Source organism: Dama dama, chromosome 24, assembly GCF_033118175.1.
Source record: "Dama dama isolate Ldn47 chromosome 24, ASM3311817v1, whole genome shotgun sequence".
Classification (NCBI taxonomy): domain Eukaryota; kingdom Metazoa; phylum Chordata; class Mammalia; order Artiodactyla; family Cervidae; genus Dama; species Dama dama.
Genome location: NC_083704.1, coordinates 59324142 through 59340360, shown reverse-complemented (window position 1 = coordinate 59340360; position 16219 = coordinate 59324142). Strand labels below are relative to the sequence as shown.

Here is a 16219-nt window from a genome sequence, read left to right as displayed (position 1 = left end):
GCCCCCATGGTGTTGTGAAATGATTAAATGATTTCTGGCATGCAGTAGGTCTTCGAGAGACCATCTCCCCCCGGCCCACCCCCATTCCCTCTGATCAAGGAAGAGGCAGAACAGGAGTGGAGCTGGCTGCAAGAGTGGCCTGGCCCTCAGAGGGCAGGCGGGGGGCCCTGGGGGCCAACACCGCTAAGGATCAGGCTGCTAAAAACTTAGACATGATCTGGTTAACTGGTTCCCAAACAAAAGTTCTTTTTTAATCTTTCCTGCATGAAATAATTCCATCCACCACCAAAGTCCATGGATTAAGAGAGACTCCACTTTCCCAGCTTTGAATGACCCCAAGGCACACTTGGTATGTTCCATCACACTCAGAGCCAAGCTGCCGTGTCGAGGCAAATCCAGCAGAAATGGAGGAGGCCTGGGCAGCGGGTAAATGATTTCCTTTGACTTCCCAAAATGTTAACAACAGCCCTGGAGGCTGAGCGCAGGGGCCCCCCGTTTACAACCGCCACGTGACTACATGACGGGGAAAAGTTTCTGCTTTTATTTTTCCAGGCTGGACAAGCTCCCTGCAGGCAGCTCAGCGGGCTCAGAACAAAGTCTAGGTAGGAGAGCTCTCTTCCCCAGGTGGTTCCCTCTCTCGGTAACAGTGGCGGCCTGGTGACATCTTCAATTTACAGATGACCCTTAACCAACAAAGCCTGAGGCTGCATTGATTTTTTTAAGCCTGTTTTTCGGAGGCCCGAATCACACATTAGGTCCTTACAGGCCTCTGGAGACATTCCCGTCCTGTCCCCCACTCTTGGAAAACCCCACCCCCAACCCAGCAAAGTACCCTGGACCCTGCCTCCTCCTGCGGGCTCCGCTCCCACGTGGAATTCCACCCTCCCCTGCCCTCCACCACCTCCCTGCCCACCTGCCTGGTCTGTGATGGGCTTTAGTTGCTCAGTCGTGTCTGACTGTTTGCAACCCTCTGGACTGTAGCCCACCAGGCTCCTCTGTCCATGGGATTCTCACAGCAAGAACACTGGAGTGGGTTGCCATGCCCTCCTCCAGGGAGTCTTCCTCACCCAGGGATCGAACCCACGTCTCCTGGGTCTCCTGCACTGGCGGGTGGGTCTTTTACCACTAGCACCGTCTGGGGTGGGGGGAGGCCCTCAGTATACAATGCTGGCAAGTTATGGAGCCTCTTTGAGCTGGAGATCTAGCCCAGCCTTCCCATTTTACGGACAAAGAAGCTGAGCCTCAGAGCCAGGAGACGATTCCTCAGCCAGATGGCTGCTTTAGCGGAGACCTCCTCTCCCTTATGTGCTGGGAAGTAGCAATATTAATATTAATCTACTCCAGAGAAGGCAATGGCAACCCACTCCAGTGTTCTTGCCTGGAGAATCCCAGGGACGGGGGAGTCTGGTGGGCTGCTGTCTAAGGGGTCGCACAGGGTCGGACACGACTGAAGTGACTTCGCAGCAGCAGCAGCATCTTTCCACTTCAAGTCCAATGCTTTTTCAAGCACCTACCATGTGCAAGGTACAACACGGGGCTACAGAAATGATGAGCGTCCACAAACCACAGGGAGAGAAGATGCATGCAGGGACCATGGAGACACACAGACAGAAGAACCCAGAGGAGGGAGAAGAAGTCTTTGTGGAGAAGTGGCACCCGAGCTTTGCACAAAGAGCTCACGGACCGTCAGTGCCGGAGCTGGAGCCCACATCCCTGCCGCGTTGTCCACCTGCTCTGACGGCCCTGTCCCTCCAACACGCAGTGTAACTGTTAGGTTGACTTTAGGCTAAAAGGGACAGAAAACCCCAACTCACTTGGCTGACGTGATAAGGAAGCGTCTTCTCCCTCTAACAAGAAGTCCTGAGTCAGGACAGCTCTGGGGTTGGTGAGTTCCGCTCTTCGAGGATGTCATCAAGGACTCCTTTGCCACCTTTCGGCTCTGCTGTGCCCAGCGTCTCTAAGGGGTGTGCTCAGATCACTTCCTGGTTATGAGACAGCTGCCCAGGCCCGGAGGTCACACCCAGGCGTGACAACATCCTGCTCTCTGAGTTTCTTTCCTAAGATCAAGGAATCTTTCCTAGAAACACGTGGACCCCAGCCCCACCAACTTTCTGAATGTCTCAAGCCCTAATGTGTCACTACTGAGTGAATCACCAACAATGGGGGTAGATTTCCCAGGAGTGGCTGAGTTAAGAACAGGGTCACCTTTCCTGAGGGTTAATTACTCAAATAAAACGAGAGTTCTGCTTGCGAGGAACCAGAGGGCTGACTCCCAATTGTGACTACGACACTTATTGACCACAATGACTGTGTGTTGGGTTGCTTATCTGGGGAACATCAGAAACGGAACAAACAGTGGTGGTGAACTGCATGCAGGTCTGCAGCCAGGCACTGTCTTGGATCCAAGCAGCACCTAACAATTATGCCTGGGTCCCTGCCATGGGCCCTGCTCCATGCTGGGCAGGGAGGATTGTGATGGGCGAGAGAGACAGTCCTGTGCCCAGGAGGGGAACAGACAGGTGAACGGGCAGTTACCACGCAGCATGACAAGTGCTATGGTGGCGAACGGGAGAGCCACGGATGCTGGGGAAGTGGCTCACTCTGCCCAAGACCGGAAGGGTGTAAGCAGAGAAGGCTTCCTGGAGGAGGCATGGTCCAAACCGTGACCTGAAGGAAAAGTGAGAGTTACCGAGGCAGGGAAACGTGGGGGAAGGGGTGGGCACTGAAGGCGGAGGGAAGAGTGTATGCAAAGGCCCTGAGGTGAATGACTGTGAGTATCCCCTAGGGCTGGTGGTACGTTTCACGAATAAGCGCAAGATCTGAGTCAAAGAGATCGGCATTGGAATTCTGGAGTCACCACTAAGCGGGAACAGGACTGCAGGCAAGCTGCTAAGACTTTACTGCCTGAGCTATTTCGGGGGTGATAATATCAAAACATCTCACAGCGTGGATGTGAGGCTCAAATGAGGTCTTGCCTTTATAACGATCACACCGCAGTCCAATATTGCGATTATCTTATTACGAGGCTTGGGTCCCACAGTGAAAAGCCTATAGCAGGGGCTGAGCTCCTCCCTGTTCAGCAGAGGCAGGTGGGGGCTGACCTTCTCCCCGGGACTCTGGGGCAGGTGGCCTTGAGCTCGCGCCACCGCCTAGGTGGCCACCAGCCACATGTGCCTGGGGAGACCTCGACTGGGGTGGGTCTGAGCTGAGATCTGCTGTAAGTGAAGAGGATACGCTGGAGTTTGAAGAATGGATCCTTGCTCCCTGGCCACATTGTAAAATGGCTCATTCAAATTTCTTTATGTTGATTACGTGCTGAAATGATAATATTGGGTGTATACTGAGTTTGATAAAACATGCTGTTGAGATGAATGGCATGCGTTTCTTTTTCCTTTTTAAAATGTGGCTACCAGAGAGGCTTCCCAGGCGGCACTAGTGGTAAAGAACCCGCCCGCCAATGCAGGAGACTTAAGGGACACAGGTTCGATCCCTGGGTCGGGAAGGTCCCCTGGAGGAGGGCACAGAAACCCACTCCAGTATTCTTGCCTGGAGAATCCCATAGACAGAGGAGCCCGGCAGGCTTCAGTTCAGAGGGTCACAGAGTCAGACACAACTCAAGCAACTCAGCATGCAGCACTAGATGTTTGCCATCACATTTGTGGTTCGAGCATATTTCTACAATATTAGATGGTGCTGGGCTGGGCATGACATCCCACTGCAAATGTAAAGAAACAGAAATGCAGACCCATTCAGCAACTCCAGGGAGCTCACTCAGTGTCGCTCATGTGGATCCACTCCTCACCCCACTCGGCTCTCCTGCTTTTGAATCTCCAGACTGTCTTCCGATGGACCTATCTCCTCCCAGGCTACCTGCTTCCTCTTTGCTTAATGAGCCCCATTTCTTGGAACTGTTGACAAGTGATGCTCCCGACAGAGCAGGAGGGAGGGCAGAGGTGTAGAAAGAGCCGATGGCTATTGTGCGGGAAGGGAACTGAGCACTGAAGTCACGTGGGCTCTGCAGTCAGCCCAGGGGTGGGAGGTGAGTACGCGTGCTGGGTCTAACCTGACCGTGGACACACAAGGGCCCTAAACAAGCAGGAACACCCAAGGGTCCAGGGCACAGTGTCCAGGGCTCCTTGGCGGCTACTGCGTCACCACTATCTGTCTGGGGACGTCTCCAGGGGCAAGTCTCAGGTGCCTGGGACTCAACCCACCTGAGCTGCCTCATCACCTGTCACAAATTCAGCAGACCCCTTGGTCTTCTCAGATTACTCTGCATTTCCAAAGGGGCTCTCCTCCTGGGGACATCCTCTCCCCATCCCACCTCTTCTACCCCCCACTTTCCTCACCCCCTTCCACCCCCAACAAGCCCCCCACCACTATAGGGCAGGATGGAAGTGCGGGAGAGTTAACCAATCCAGCAGCAGTGATGCTCAACCGACTTCCTGAGACCAGCCTCAGGTGTGGTCCCCAGTGGCTCGGGGGGTCCCCAGGAGGGCCAAGGCTCCATTGCCTGCAGCAGTAATCTGTGCGTTCACACCTTTCATCAGTATCCTTTCCCACTCAGCTCCCTCATCATCCCCTTACTCCCAATCCTCACCTCAAGGTCTGCTCTGGGAGCAGTGCAAACTAAGTCATCATCTTTCCCCCCGAAACTGCTGCTTCTCCCTGGATTGCCCTGCCCTCCTCTCAGACGCTGTGGCATCTGGAAAACAGGAGGTCAACTTTGATTTCTGTCCCCATCTCACCCACCACGTTCCAACCATCTCTAAGTGCTGCCCATCCTACCTAAATGCTTCTCAATTCCATCCACTTTTCTGGATCGCTTTGCCGCTGCTTCTGGGTCACCTCACCATCATCTCTCTAGCCTTCTGAATTCCTGCGGCAAGCTCCAAATCCATCCAGATCTACCAAGCCCAGACAAGTGTATCCAAATACCTCCTGGACAACTCCTCCCGCAGGGCCCCTCATGGCTGGCATCTCCCAACCTCCTCCGAGGCACCTGTGTCTATGACTGGTGCCCGCCCACCAGCCGCACACCTGTAAAGCAGGAAGTCCTCCCCAGGCAATTTCTTTCTGCATCATCCTGCTTCTGCCTGTGAAGTTCTTGCACATCAATACTCTCTTTTTTCCCATCCCTGCCTTGCTTCAGGCGGCAGGAATGCTATGATTCTCTCCTAACTGGTCTGCCCTCCTCCCATCTTGCCCTCTCTCACCCCTTCTCTTTGTTGTTGTTAGAGGGATTGTCCAAAGACACCATTGGACCATGCCAGCATCCAGGTCCACTCCTCACTGCTCCCCACGTCCCAGAGGGCAAACTCTGTCTTTGACATGAAAGACCCCCTACAGTTTGGTTCCAAAAACCTCAACTCCCACATCTATCCCCAGAATCCATGACTGCAACCACCCCAGTCCATTTGTACCCTTTCTTGCCTTGGGCTCCATGGCCATTAGGGGTCGACCTAGAGGTGGCATCTCCCTTGAAAGCTCCGTCAGTGGTAGGAAGCCCCCACTCCCCTCTCCACCCCAGAGAATTCCACCCTCCACCAGCCACCTGCACATTCAGCCCAGAAGCCAAGCAAAACCAGATGTCCAATACAGAACAGCAACTGTTAGCATAATAAGAGACGGGCCTCCAAGTCATTCATCTACTCCCATTCCTTCATTAAATAAAATCCTGGTAGCAGGACAGAATGGGAATTAGATCTGAGGGGGAAATGTTCGGCGCGTGAGGAACTGGAAAGGGAGGGTGGGGAGTGGAAGCTGGTCTGGGTGGCACTTTGTGAGGAGGGCATCAAGCAAGCACTGTGGGCATGCAAGGCAGAGGGTGTGCAAGGCGGATGGGGTATGTGAGGTGGTGGGGTGTGTGAAGAGGATGTGCAAGATGGAAGAATGTGCATGGTGGAGATGGTACAAGGTAGATCGGAGGGTGTGCGGGAACAGGAAGCCTGAGGGCACAGGGGACCAACCGCAGCTCTCAGGACCTACAGCTTTGCAGAAGCGTGGATCTCGGGTCCCCACGGGTCCCTGGGCTACAGATAGAAGAGGCTGCAGGTAGCGAAGGAGGGGAACAACCGAGGGTCCTGAGGGGCATCTGGGTAAGTGAGGCTTCAGCTACAGAGTGGGATAAATGATGCTGAAAGGCAAGCAGACTCAGAGAGCAGCATCTCCATTGTCCAGGCACATCATGAAGACTGGAGTTGAGAACTCACCTGCAACCACCAGCTAATAAAGGCAGAGCAAGGGGTTTCCAGTCACCTGTCCAATGTGGTCCCTAGGGGCTAACCCTGCAGGGTTAGGAACTGCGCAGATATGAGGGAAGCTGTCAAGGAGCAGTCTTTTTCTAAATTAATTTTGTGCATGCAGGTTGTGACCCCACAACATAAACACGTACTGTAATACTTTTAAAGATGATCTTCAAAGGGCACTCATACGGTGATACCCAGCAATTACAACTGTGAAATCATACTTTCCAGAAATGATGACTAAACTGGGTCGCATTTCTTTATTTTTTATCGAATCCACCGGGTGATTGCTATAAACATCCAAACTAGCACTGAGGTCATTTTCAGATAATGTGCCTTTCCCAGACAGTACTTTTTGTTCAAAACAAAATAATTTATAGAGCATCCTATAAAATGAAAGGTTTTGTATGGAACTTTCCTGGGGCATAATTTTAGGGAGAAAAATCCTTGCCTATATCATGCCAGGCCTGTACCCAGCCCTCAGGTCATGCAGGGTCCCAGCTTCCGGAAGCTCATGGTGCAGAAGACAAGGAGTGAGAAATGGAAAGAAGTCAAGGGAGATTATAGGAATGTATAAAAGTGTCTTAATCCAGTGCTTCTCAAACTTTAATTGCACGTGAATCACTTGGTAAACTACAGATTCTCCAGGCTTCTCTGGTGCTCCAGTGTTAAGAATTCACCTTCAAATGCAGGAGACACAGGATCGATCCCTGGTCAGAGAACTAAGATCCCACATGCTTTGGAGCAATGAAGCCCGTGTACCACAACTAGACAGAGTGCATGTACCTCAACGAAAAAATCTTGCGACAAAGATCCCACGTGCTATCACTGAGTCCCAATGCAGCCAAGTAAATAAACAAATTTTTTAAAATGAGTTAGACTTTAAAAACAAAAATACAGATTCTCAATGAGTAGGACTGAGGTCAAGTCCGAGATTTTGCATTTTTAACCAGCTCCCCAGGTGATGCCGATGCTGTTGGTCCGTGGACCAAACTTTGAGTAGCTGAATGGCTGCTTGTGATTTGGGATATAATTCCCTATAAGTGAAGTCACTCAGTCGTATCCAACTCTTTGTGACCCTGTAGACTGTAGCTCACCAGGCTCCTCCGTCCATGGGATTCTCCAGGCAAGAATACTGGAGTGGGTTGCCATTTCCTTCTCCAATAATTCCCTATAACAGCATCATATTTGGTTTCCAAAAGGGCAGCGTCTCAAACTTAATACATGGGTCGATAGCCTCGCCGACTCAATGGACATGAATCTGAGCAAACTCTGGGAGATAGTAGACAGAGGAGCCTGGTGTGCTACAGTCCATGGGGTCACAGAGCGTCAGACATGACTTAGCAACTGAACACTAACAACAATAATGAAAATCAAAAGCTCTGAAAGGCTTGGAGACATCTCTCCAAGACATGATGAGGCTCCAGCTGCTGCTCCTAAGGTGTGCCGACTGCGTGCTGAATGGAGGCAGACAAGTGAAAATCAGAGGCTCATCATACACACGAATGTAAACGCACATCTGGGACACAGGCTGTGAGTGTCTGTAAGAGGGAGCAAGACCTGGCTGGGGAGGTTGGGGACGGGGGAGGAGAGAAGAGCAAAGGCCTGGCGGAGGATCGAGGGGACCCGGATGAGGCTGGGCAGAGGGGTGAGGCCCGTACGCAGGGGCTGACCACGCAGGACTTCGAGAAGTTTCACCTTCACGCTAAGAGTCAGAAGTGTCTTACCGAGGAGGAAGAATAAAATCAGATCTGCATTGCGAAAAGATCGCTCTGGCTGCAGCGGAGGACTGCCTGGAGGGCCCAGAGCGTGTCCCTCTCCTGGGAGGCACAGGGCCTGATAGAGGCAGCTCTATCAGCTCTCTCTCTCTCTGGGTGGCAGAAGACTCTCAAGCTGTAGACGGCCGCCTTCTGCCCCACGGATGCTGGAAGCAGGACAGTCGGTCTGCTCAGACACCCGGGAATGAATTGGACACCCAGAAAGTAACTGGGGTCTTGCGGAGGAGGAGGGGGGAGCTGGGTCTCTGCTGTACTCCGGCCCCTGGTTCCAGCCCTTCCTAAAGGCTCCTCTGCAACCCTGCCCCCACTCCTTGGGCTGTCTCTGTATCCTTATGAAGAGTTCACTGGTTGAGGAGGTTTCTGTTCCTTGTAGCCTGAGAATCCTAGAGAGCTCAGCAGCATACTTGTCCTGAGGCTTTCACAAGTGCCAGAGCACCACCCAGGCTGCAGCAGCACCCCAGGATTGGAGCCTCCAGACACCCCTTAATTTGAGCCAGTGACACTGTAAAGTCACTAAGTTCTGAAGAATCCATGCCGGTTCCTGAGCTCCGGCAGGAACTCACTGCGCTGCGGTGGTGGGAGTTACAGCCAGGCCAGGAGCGGGAAGATGGGGGCAGTGGGCGGTCAAGGGACCACACGGTAGAAATGGTCCCAGTGGAAGCACAGCTGGGCTTTGAAGGTCCACCTCCGGCCCTGTCCAGCCGGCCCCGTTCAAAGCTGTTTACGGTTTCTCCTCACATGGGAGGCTTGGGTTTGATTTACAAGGGATGGAGATGAACTGTGAATCTTTTCAAAAGGAACAACAAACTTGCAGGAAGCTTCGAGGTCCGGGAACCACTCGTTACAGGATTCTGCTCTCGTTGGTGACAGGGGAGGAGATTCAGGATCTGAAAGATCCCTCTTGAAAAGAAAACGTTTTGAAGGAATGTCAAACCGACCTTTGAAAGCTACCAAGATGATGTCTTGTTAATCGGGAAATTCATTTCTTTATCTCGAACACGGGGTAATTCTCCTCTTGACACAACATCTTGAGGATTAAATATGGACATTGGGGTATCCTAAAGTATGGCTTCCCAGGTGGTGTGAGTGGTAAAGAACCCACCTGCCAATGCAGGAGACATGAGACTCAAGCTCGATCCCTGGGTTGGGAAGATCCTCTGGAGAAGGACATGGCAACCCACTCCAGTATTCTTGCCTGGAGATCCCAGGGATAGAGGAGCCTGGTGGGCTGCAGTCCATCGGGTCACAAAGAATTGGCCATGACTGACGCCACTTAGGACATAGCACAACAAAGTATGCTGTGAAGATAAATGCTGGTAAACACAGTGATTCTTCTCTTTTCTGTCTCACGCAAAGAAAATTGCTGTTTTAATGCTTATGCACATATTTTAAGGCATATTAGGAAAAAAAAAGCACCTCAAGCCCATAGTTTCATGGCTAGTATTGCTCAGGATGAGGCGTAATTTGAAAAATGAGCTGAGGATAAACAACAAGGTCCTGTTGTAAAGCACAGGTAACTGTAATCAAAATCCTGTGAGAAACTATAATGGAGAGGAATATGAAAAGAATATATATGCATAATGAGTCACTTCGCTGTACAGAAAAAATTAACACAATATTGTAAATCAAGTATTCTGCTGCCGCTAAGTCGCTCAGTTGCGTCGGACTCTTTGTGACCCCCAAGAACTGTAGCCTACCAGGCTCCCAGGCTGCTCTGTCCGTGGGATTCTCCAGGCAAGAATAACTGGAGTGGGTTGCCATGCCCTCCTTCAGGGGATTTTCCCAACCCAGGGATTGAACCCGTGTCTCTTACATCTCCCTGCATTGGCAGGCGGGTTCTTTACCACTAGCGTCACCAACTATACTTCGACAAAATTTTAAAAGTTACTAGAAAATTTCATCAGGCAGCTTATAAGTTTCGCACCTAACTTTCTAAAATAAAAAATACTATATGCTGGCAGAAAAAAGTGAGTGGACTTAGCAAGTATTGGGTTGGCCAAAGATGTTCTGTAAAATCTTATGGAAAAACTCGAAGGAACATTTTGGCCAATGCAACAGCTGAGTAAAGAGCAATGCAGTTAGTATACTAGTAAGACCAGGGTTGTAAAATTCAAGGACACCAAGATGAAGGGAAGGCAAGCATCTGGCACAGAACCTCGTATAGACCAGGAGCCCCAACGGGACAGCCACCATTTCACAGGTACCTATGCCATCGCTAATCCTTCTAACTGGCAGGTAGGAATTATCCTTCCTATTTTAGAGTTGATAATGGGAGGCTTGGAGAAATGAGGACACTTGCCAGATGCACACAACTAGAGTGCACCAAGGTTGGGATAGTTGAACGTAGGTCTGCTTACCTCCAGCTCCCAATTTCCCTAACTGCAACACGTCACCCTTAACAATACATCATTTTCTCTCTCCTCTAGAAAGCACAGCATCTTTCAGAAGAGACCTCATAAACCCCCCAGGTTCGGGCCCTAGTCTATTTTCCCCCAACCCATCTACTTACACTATGTTTCTGTTTGCATTTGTGCTTGGGCAACTGAGAGTTGGACCATAAAGAAGGCTGAGCACAATGAAGGATTGATGCTTTCAAACTGTGGTGCTGGAGAAGACTCTTGAGAGTCCTTTGGACTGCAAGGAGACCAAACCAGTCAATCCTCAAGGAAATCAGCCCTGAATATTCATTCGAAGGACTGATGATGAAGGTGAAGCTCCAATACTTTGGCCACGAGTTATGATGAGCCAACTCACTGGAAAAGCCCCTGACGCTGGGAAAGACTGAGGGCAGGAGGCGAAGGTGGTGACAGAGGATGAGATGGTTGGAGTCTGAGCAAACTTCGGGAGACAGTGAAGGACAGGGAGGCCTGGCGTGCTGCAGTCCATGGGGTCGCAAAGAGTCCACATGACTTGAGCGGCTGAACAACAACAACGAACTTCTACTGAACCAACAAACTTTAAGACCAGCCCTTCCTTCCATGTGACCGACCTACTGCCCCACCCTTAGCAGGCCCGGGGGAGCCTAGCCTGGATCCACTTGGCCTGGGGCAGCGTGTGACGGCTGTCTTTCCTCACTATTGGGTGGGGAGAGCTCAGGCCCGGGTGAGGACCAGGGAAGGGGACAGAGCCTTGCGTTCTGGTCTAACTGTGCTCACCTGGGGCCCAGGGGGCCCAGGTGTGTTGGTGGAGTCACGGTTGTAGAATGACACTCCGTCCAGTGTCCTCTGGGCACTTATGTCCCCCCTGGGGGTGTGCAGGGCACGAGTGGGTGTTCCTGGGCCACTGACTAAACGCCACATGAATGACACCCTTCTACCCACATCTGCAATTTCCCAGAGGTTCTCACAAGGCACCAGAGGCACTCCTGGCTTTCTCCCTACACGCAGTCACTCTAAAGGCTCAGGCTTCCTGACTGTCTCTCCTCCAATTAACATGGGTTCTCACTGTTCTCACTCCCTTAGTGGCCATTTTTCATAAAGGGGTGCATATGTGTTTAAATTATCATCATAATATCATTCCATCTAAGTAGTTAACTTCTGCTTCACCAAAACAACAAGCTGTTACACATCCTGGACCACTGAGGTCCCTGAGAATTGCCCACAATCCATCTACTGCTGCCCAGGGTCCCATTAGGGTCCTGACGGATGTGGATGGAGCCCTGTGTCCCCAGCACTATTTTAAGACCATCGTACGCATTAGCTGACTTCTTCTTGAGGTACTATTACCTTCCCATTTTACAGATGAAGAGATTGAGTCTCAAAAGGGTTGAATGGCTGGATTATGAGTGCAGAACCATGCCCGTCACCACCAGGCTGGGCTATGGTCAAGAGTGCATCTCCTGAATCTGGAAGGATCATAGGTTTATTTGAGAGTAAAGAGATCTGGGCTGCAGTTACACAGAGTGGTGTGACCTTGGACAATTTACTCCACCCCGCTGAGACTTCCTCATCTGTGCAAGGGGGACAAGGCCTGCTCTGCTCACTCAGAGGGTTCCTGTGAAGGTCAGAAGAGGTAACTAATGGGAAAATACTTGGTTTTTGGCAAATGCATGCATGAAGAGACTGGGACAGGTGGATGAGTCCAAGGCGGTCATGCCTTCAGGATGCATTAGGATCTTAGGAGCAGATACATTTTCTTCGGTGGGCTCCTGCCCAAAGCCCAGTGTTTGAGGTACGGCTGTGAGGAGCACTGGGAATGCACCGAGAGATCTGAATCAGGACACTTCTCATCTCCGGGCTTCGCCCTCCTCGATCCAAAAGTGAGGGCATCTCAGGGGCGGTCCCTTCCTATCCCAGTGTTTTACAATGTTGACCCTGTTTCTGGGTTAAAATACTCATGAAACAGGGAATGGCTTATATTAGGAATTACTCTTGCTGATGGGAGCAAAGCACTAGCGATGTGCCTGACAGATATTAATGGTGTGTACACATGCAACTGATAAACAGCCTATAAAATGGCATTTCTGTCTCCCAAACATCAGCATTCTGATGGGGGATCTTGAGCCTGGATGTTCCTTCTCATCGGAAACTAAGGACCTCGCCTTTTTCCCATGAGCCCAGACTCCAACCTTCCCCTTGCAGAATACATTTTCTTGTCTAAGCTCTCTTGAACTTGAAGCTAGTTCAGGAGGAAATAGCAACCTTAAAGTCACACAGACCTGAGGTTGAACCATGATCCTGCAACTTACTAGCTGCTTAACACTGGGCAAGACTCTCTGAATGCTTCCTTGTCTGGGAAGTGGACATGGTAACAGCTCTCTTAAAGGGTGGCAGCGAGGACTAAATGAGACAAAACAAGTTAAGTCCTTGGGCATATAGTAGGCATTCAATAAACAGTAGCTCTTATTACTGAGGGCTGGGACTGTATTAGTCAGCCTAGGCTAGGTTATGCTATGGGAAAAAAAAACAAAATACCCATATCTCAGAGGTATAACAGAGCAAAAGTTAATTTCTCCCTCATGCTAAATGGGGAAGTCCTGGTCAGCAGGGGATTCTGTTCCATGTGGTGACTCCAGGAGGCAGGATGAAGAGGCTCTGTCATCTGATACACAGCTGATTAACACCACATGGGATGCGAGTGCCAAAGGATCTTCAATAGTCAATGAAGTGCTATGGACTTGACCACCCTGAACTAGGTACTGGTGGTGATTGGCTGCCATGGGTTGGGAAATGTAGAGGAGTGCATGGAATATAGATGACATGGAGTCAAACTCTATGCAATACAGAGCCAAATTTTGTTGACCTTCACTTCTCCCACAGTGCTTCAGTTCAGTTCCGTCGCTCAGTCATGTCCAACTCCCTGCGACCCCATGGACTGCAGCACACCAGGCCTCCCATCCATCACCAACTCCCAGAGTTTACTCAAACTCATGTCCACTGAGTCGGTGATGCCATCCAACCATCTCATCCTCTGCCGTCCCCTTCTCCTCCCACCCTCAATCTCTCCCAGCATCAGGGTCTTTTCCAATGAGTCAGTTCACATCAGGTGGCCAAAGTATTGGAGTTCCAGCTTCAGCATCAGTCCTTCCAATGAACACTCAGGACTGATCTCCTTTAGGATGGACTGGTTGGATCTCCTTGCAGTCCAAGGGACTCTCAAGAGTCTTCTCCAACACCACAGTTCAAAAGCATCAATTTTTCAGTGCTCAGCTTTCTTTATAGTCCAACTCTCACATCCATACATGACTCCTGGAAAAACCAAAGCCTTGACTAGACGGACCTTTGTTGGCAAAGTAATGTCTCTGCTTTTTAATAGGCTGTCTAGGATGGTCATAACTTTCCTTCCAAGGAGTAAGCGTCTTTTGATTTCATGGCTACAATCACCATCTGCAGTGATTTTGGAGACCAGAAAAATAAAGTCTGTCACTGTTTCCACTGTTTAGCCCACAGTGCTGAGCACAATGTTATTAGAGAAAGTAAGACATGAGTCAAAAAGAAGCCGTCTCTGATGATGTAATAATTTTCTAACTGAAAGAATGTTCTCTCTTTTTCTTTCCATTTTAATCAGATGTTTGTTATCTTCATCATGCAGTTTATCACTGAGACCAGTATTTCAGAAGGTTTATAAATAATGCTCATTGTGAGGAAGCTGGCCAATACCCTTTGAATTAAGAGGAAATCCCAGATCATGTTTAGGCCATGAGTTTACACTGGGGAGGAGGAAGAAAGAGAAGTGGTAAGGAAAAGGTAACAAGTTACTGGCATTTCTTAATACTTCCAACCCTCCTCAGGAACCTGAAGTCACCCTGGGGGTAGGTAGGTGGTCCCTGGCATGGAAGTCAGTGCAAGGAGGTGGTATGACTTGCCCATGGACCTCAGACAAGTCAAGGGTAGATCAACGTTCCTCCCAAGGGTAGATCAACTGTTCCTAGACAGTTAAAAAGCAAAGACATCACTTTGCTGACAAAGGTCCATTTAGTCAAAGCTATGGTTTTTCTAGTAGTCATGTATGGATATAAGAGCTGGACCAGAAAGAAGGCTGAGTGTTGAAGAATTGATGCTTTTGAACTGTGGTGCTGGAGAAGGCTCTGAGAGTCTCTTGGACTGCAAGAAGATTAAACCAGTCAATCCTAAAGAAATCAACCCTGAGCATTCACTGGAAGGACTGATGCTGAAGCTGAAGCTCCAATACTCTGGCCACCTGATATGAAGAGCTGACTCGTTGGAAAAGACCCTGATGCTGGGAAAGATTGAGGTCAGGAAGAGAAGTGGATGACAGAGGATGAGATGGTGGGATGGTATCACTGAGTCAGTGGAAATGAGTTTGAGCAAATTCTGGGAGATGGTGAAGGACAGGGAAGCCTGGAGTGCTGCAGTCCATGGGGTCACAAGGAGTCGGACATGACTGAGTGACCAAAGAACAATATTCCTCCCACACTTCCTCTTCTTCCCAGACCCTGGCCTTCTGCAAAGTCCTCCTTCCTGTCCTACATTCACTGAAATTATTGTGAGTCAGGACAATATGTGGATCCATCTACACAAGAGAATTCCTGAGAGCTGCTGTTGACTGCACGTCACCCCCGATTCTGGGTGGAGAAAGCAGAGCTCAGGAAAGATCCTTTCCCATGGAAGGAATGGCCCATCACTGGGCTCCCTTCCGGACTCCCAGATGTGCTCTGGTCCTGGCTCTGCCACCACATCACTGGGTGACCTTGGACTGGATGCTCCTCTCGGGGCCTCCCTTTATTCATCCATAAACTCCTTCAACAAGCATGCAGTGCAGGCTGGGAGGAGGGCTGGGGGACAGGCAGGTGACTAAGCCATGAACTTGCTCTCCAATCAGAGGAATGGGGCGAGCAGGGGTCAGGAGAGCTGCCTATGCCAGCAGGCCAGGCATAGACAACAGGGAGGGTGGAGGCCGGTGACTGGGGGGCTGTGGACAGCTCGCGTTCATGCTACGACCAAATGGGCCAGCTGCCTCTCAGCTCCCGACATGCTCGCCAAGTGGGAACGTGGGTCCGGTGTTGGCAAAATCTCTTGACTTTTTTTTTTTTTTCAAGAGAAGCAGGAAAGATAAAATTATATATGAAATGTGAGCAGGCCAACCAAATCAGCTTCATCTGTTGCCTGGCTGAAGACCATGGCCCATCCATTTGCAACTCCCAATGGATGTCAGTGAGAGGACTTTATGAGACTATAAGATGATACGATCCTATTTGACCTGATTATTTTTCATACGATCAGGCTTTAAAAAAAAAATGCATTGTTTTACTCTAATAAGAAAAGTATTGCTACAGAAAGTTGAAAGCAGATATATTCCTTAATTATTCCTAATACCATTCCCCCAAAGTTAACATTTTGATGTATATTTTGGTATATTTCCTACCAGCCTTATATCTATGCATAAATTAGGTAAATAACATTATATGTGTGTATATGTTTATGTATGTGTGTATGTATGTATATGCTTTCCAGCTGGCACTAATGGTAAAGAATCCGCCTGCCAATGCAAGAGACTTAAGAGACGCAGGTTCAATCCCTGGGTCGGGAAGATCTCCTGGAGAAGGAAATGGCAACCTGCTCTAGTGTTCCTGCCTGGAGAATCCCATGGAAAGAGGAGCCTGGCAGGGCAATATGTAACATTATATAAACAAAATGTGTAACATGAATCTCTTTTAAAATTAGGGGGACACTATTTTGGCTGTTTGACTTTGCATCCACTATTTTTTACTTAACATGACATTGTGTCATTATATAT

At 49.9% G+C, this 16219-nt stretch overlaps 2 protein-coding genes across 5 annotated transcripts in view; both read right to left on the bottom strand.

The window, feature by feature from the left end:
• The window catches only part of HRH1 (histamine receptor H1), a 95844-nt gene that overhangs the window by 40318 nt on the left and 39307 nt on the right, over positions 1–16219 (bottom strand). The window contains exon 1 of one of the 3 annotated variants that reach the window (XM_061128861.1): positions 1815–1934. The exons of the other annotated variants lie outside the window; for them this stretch is intronic. The gene's annotated coding sequence lies outside the window, so the exon portion shown is untranslated. Of the gene's footprint in view, positions 1–1814; positions 1935–16219 lie in introns of those variants that run through there. 3 annotated transcript variants of the gene reach the window in all.
• ATG7 (autophagy related 7) overlaps positions 1–16219 on the bottom strand; it is a 410364-nt gene that overhangs the window by 355604 nt on the left and 38541 nt on the right. The window lies entirely within an intron of this gene.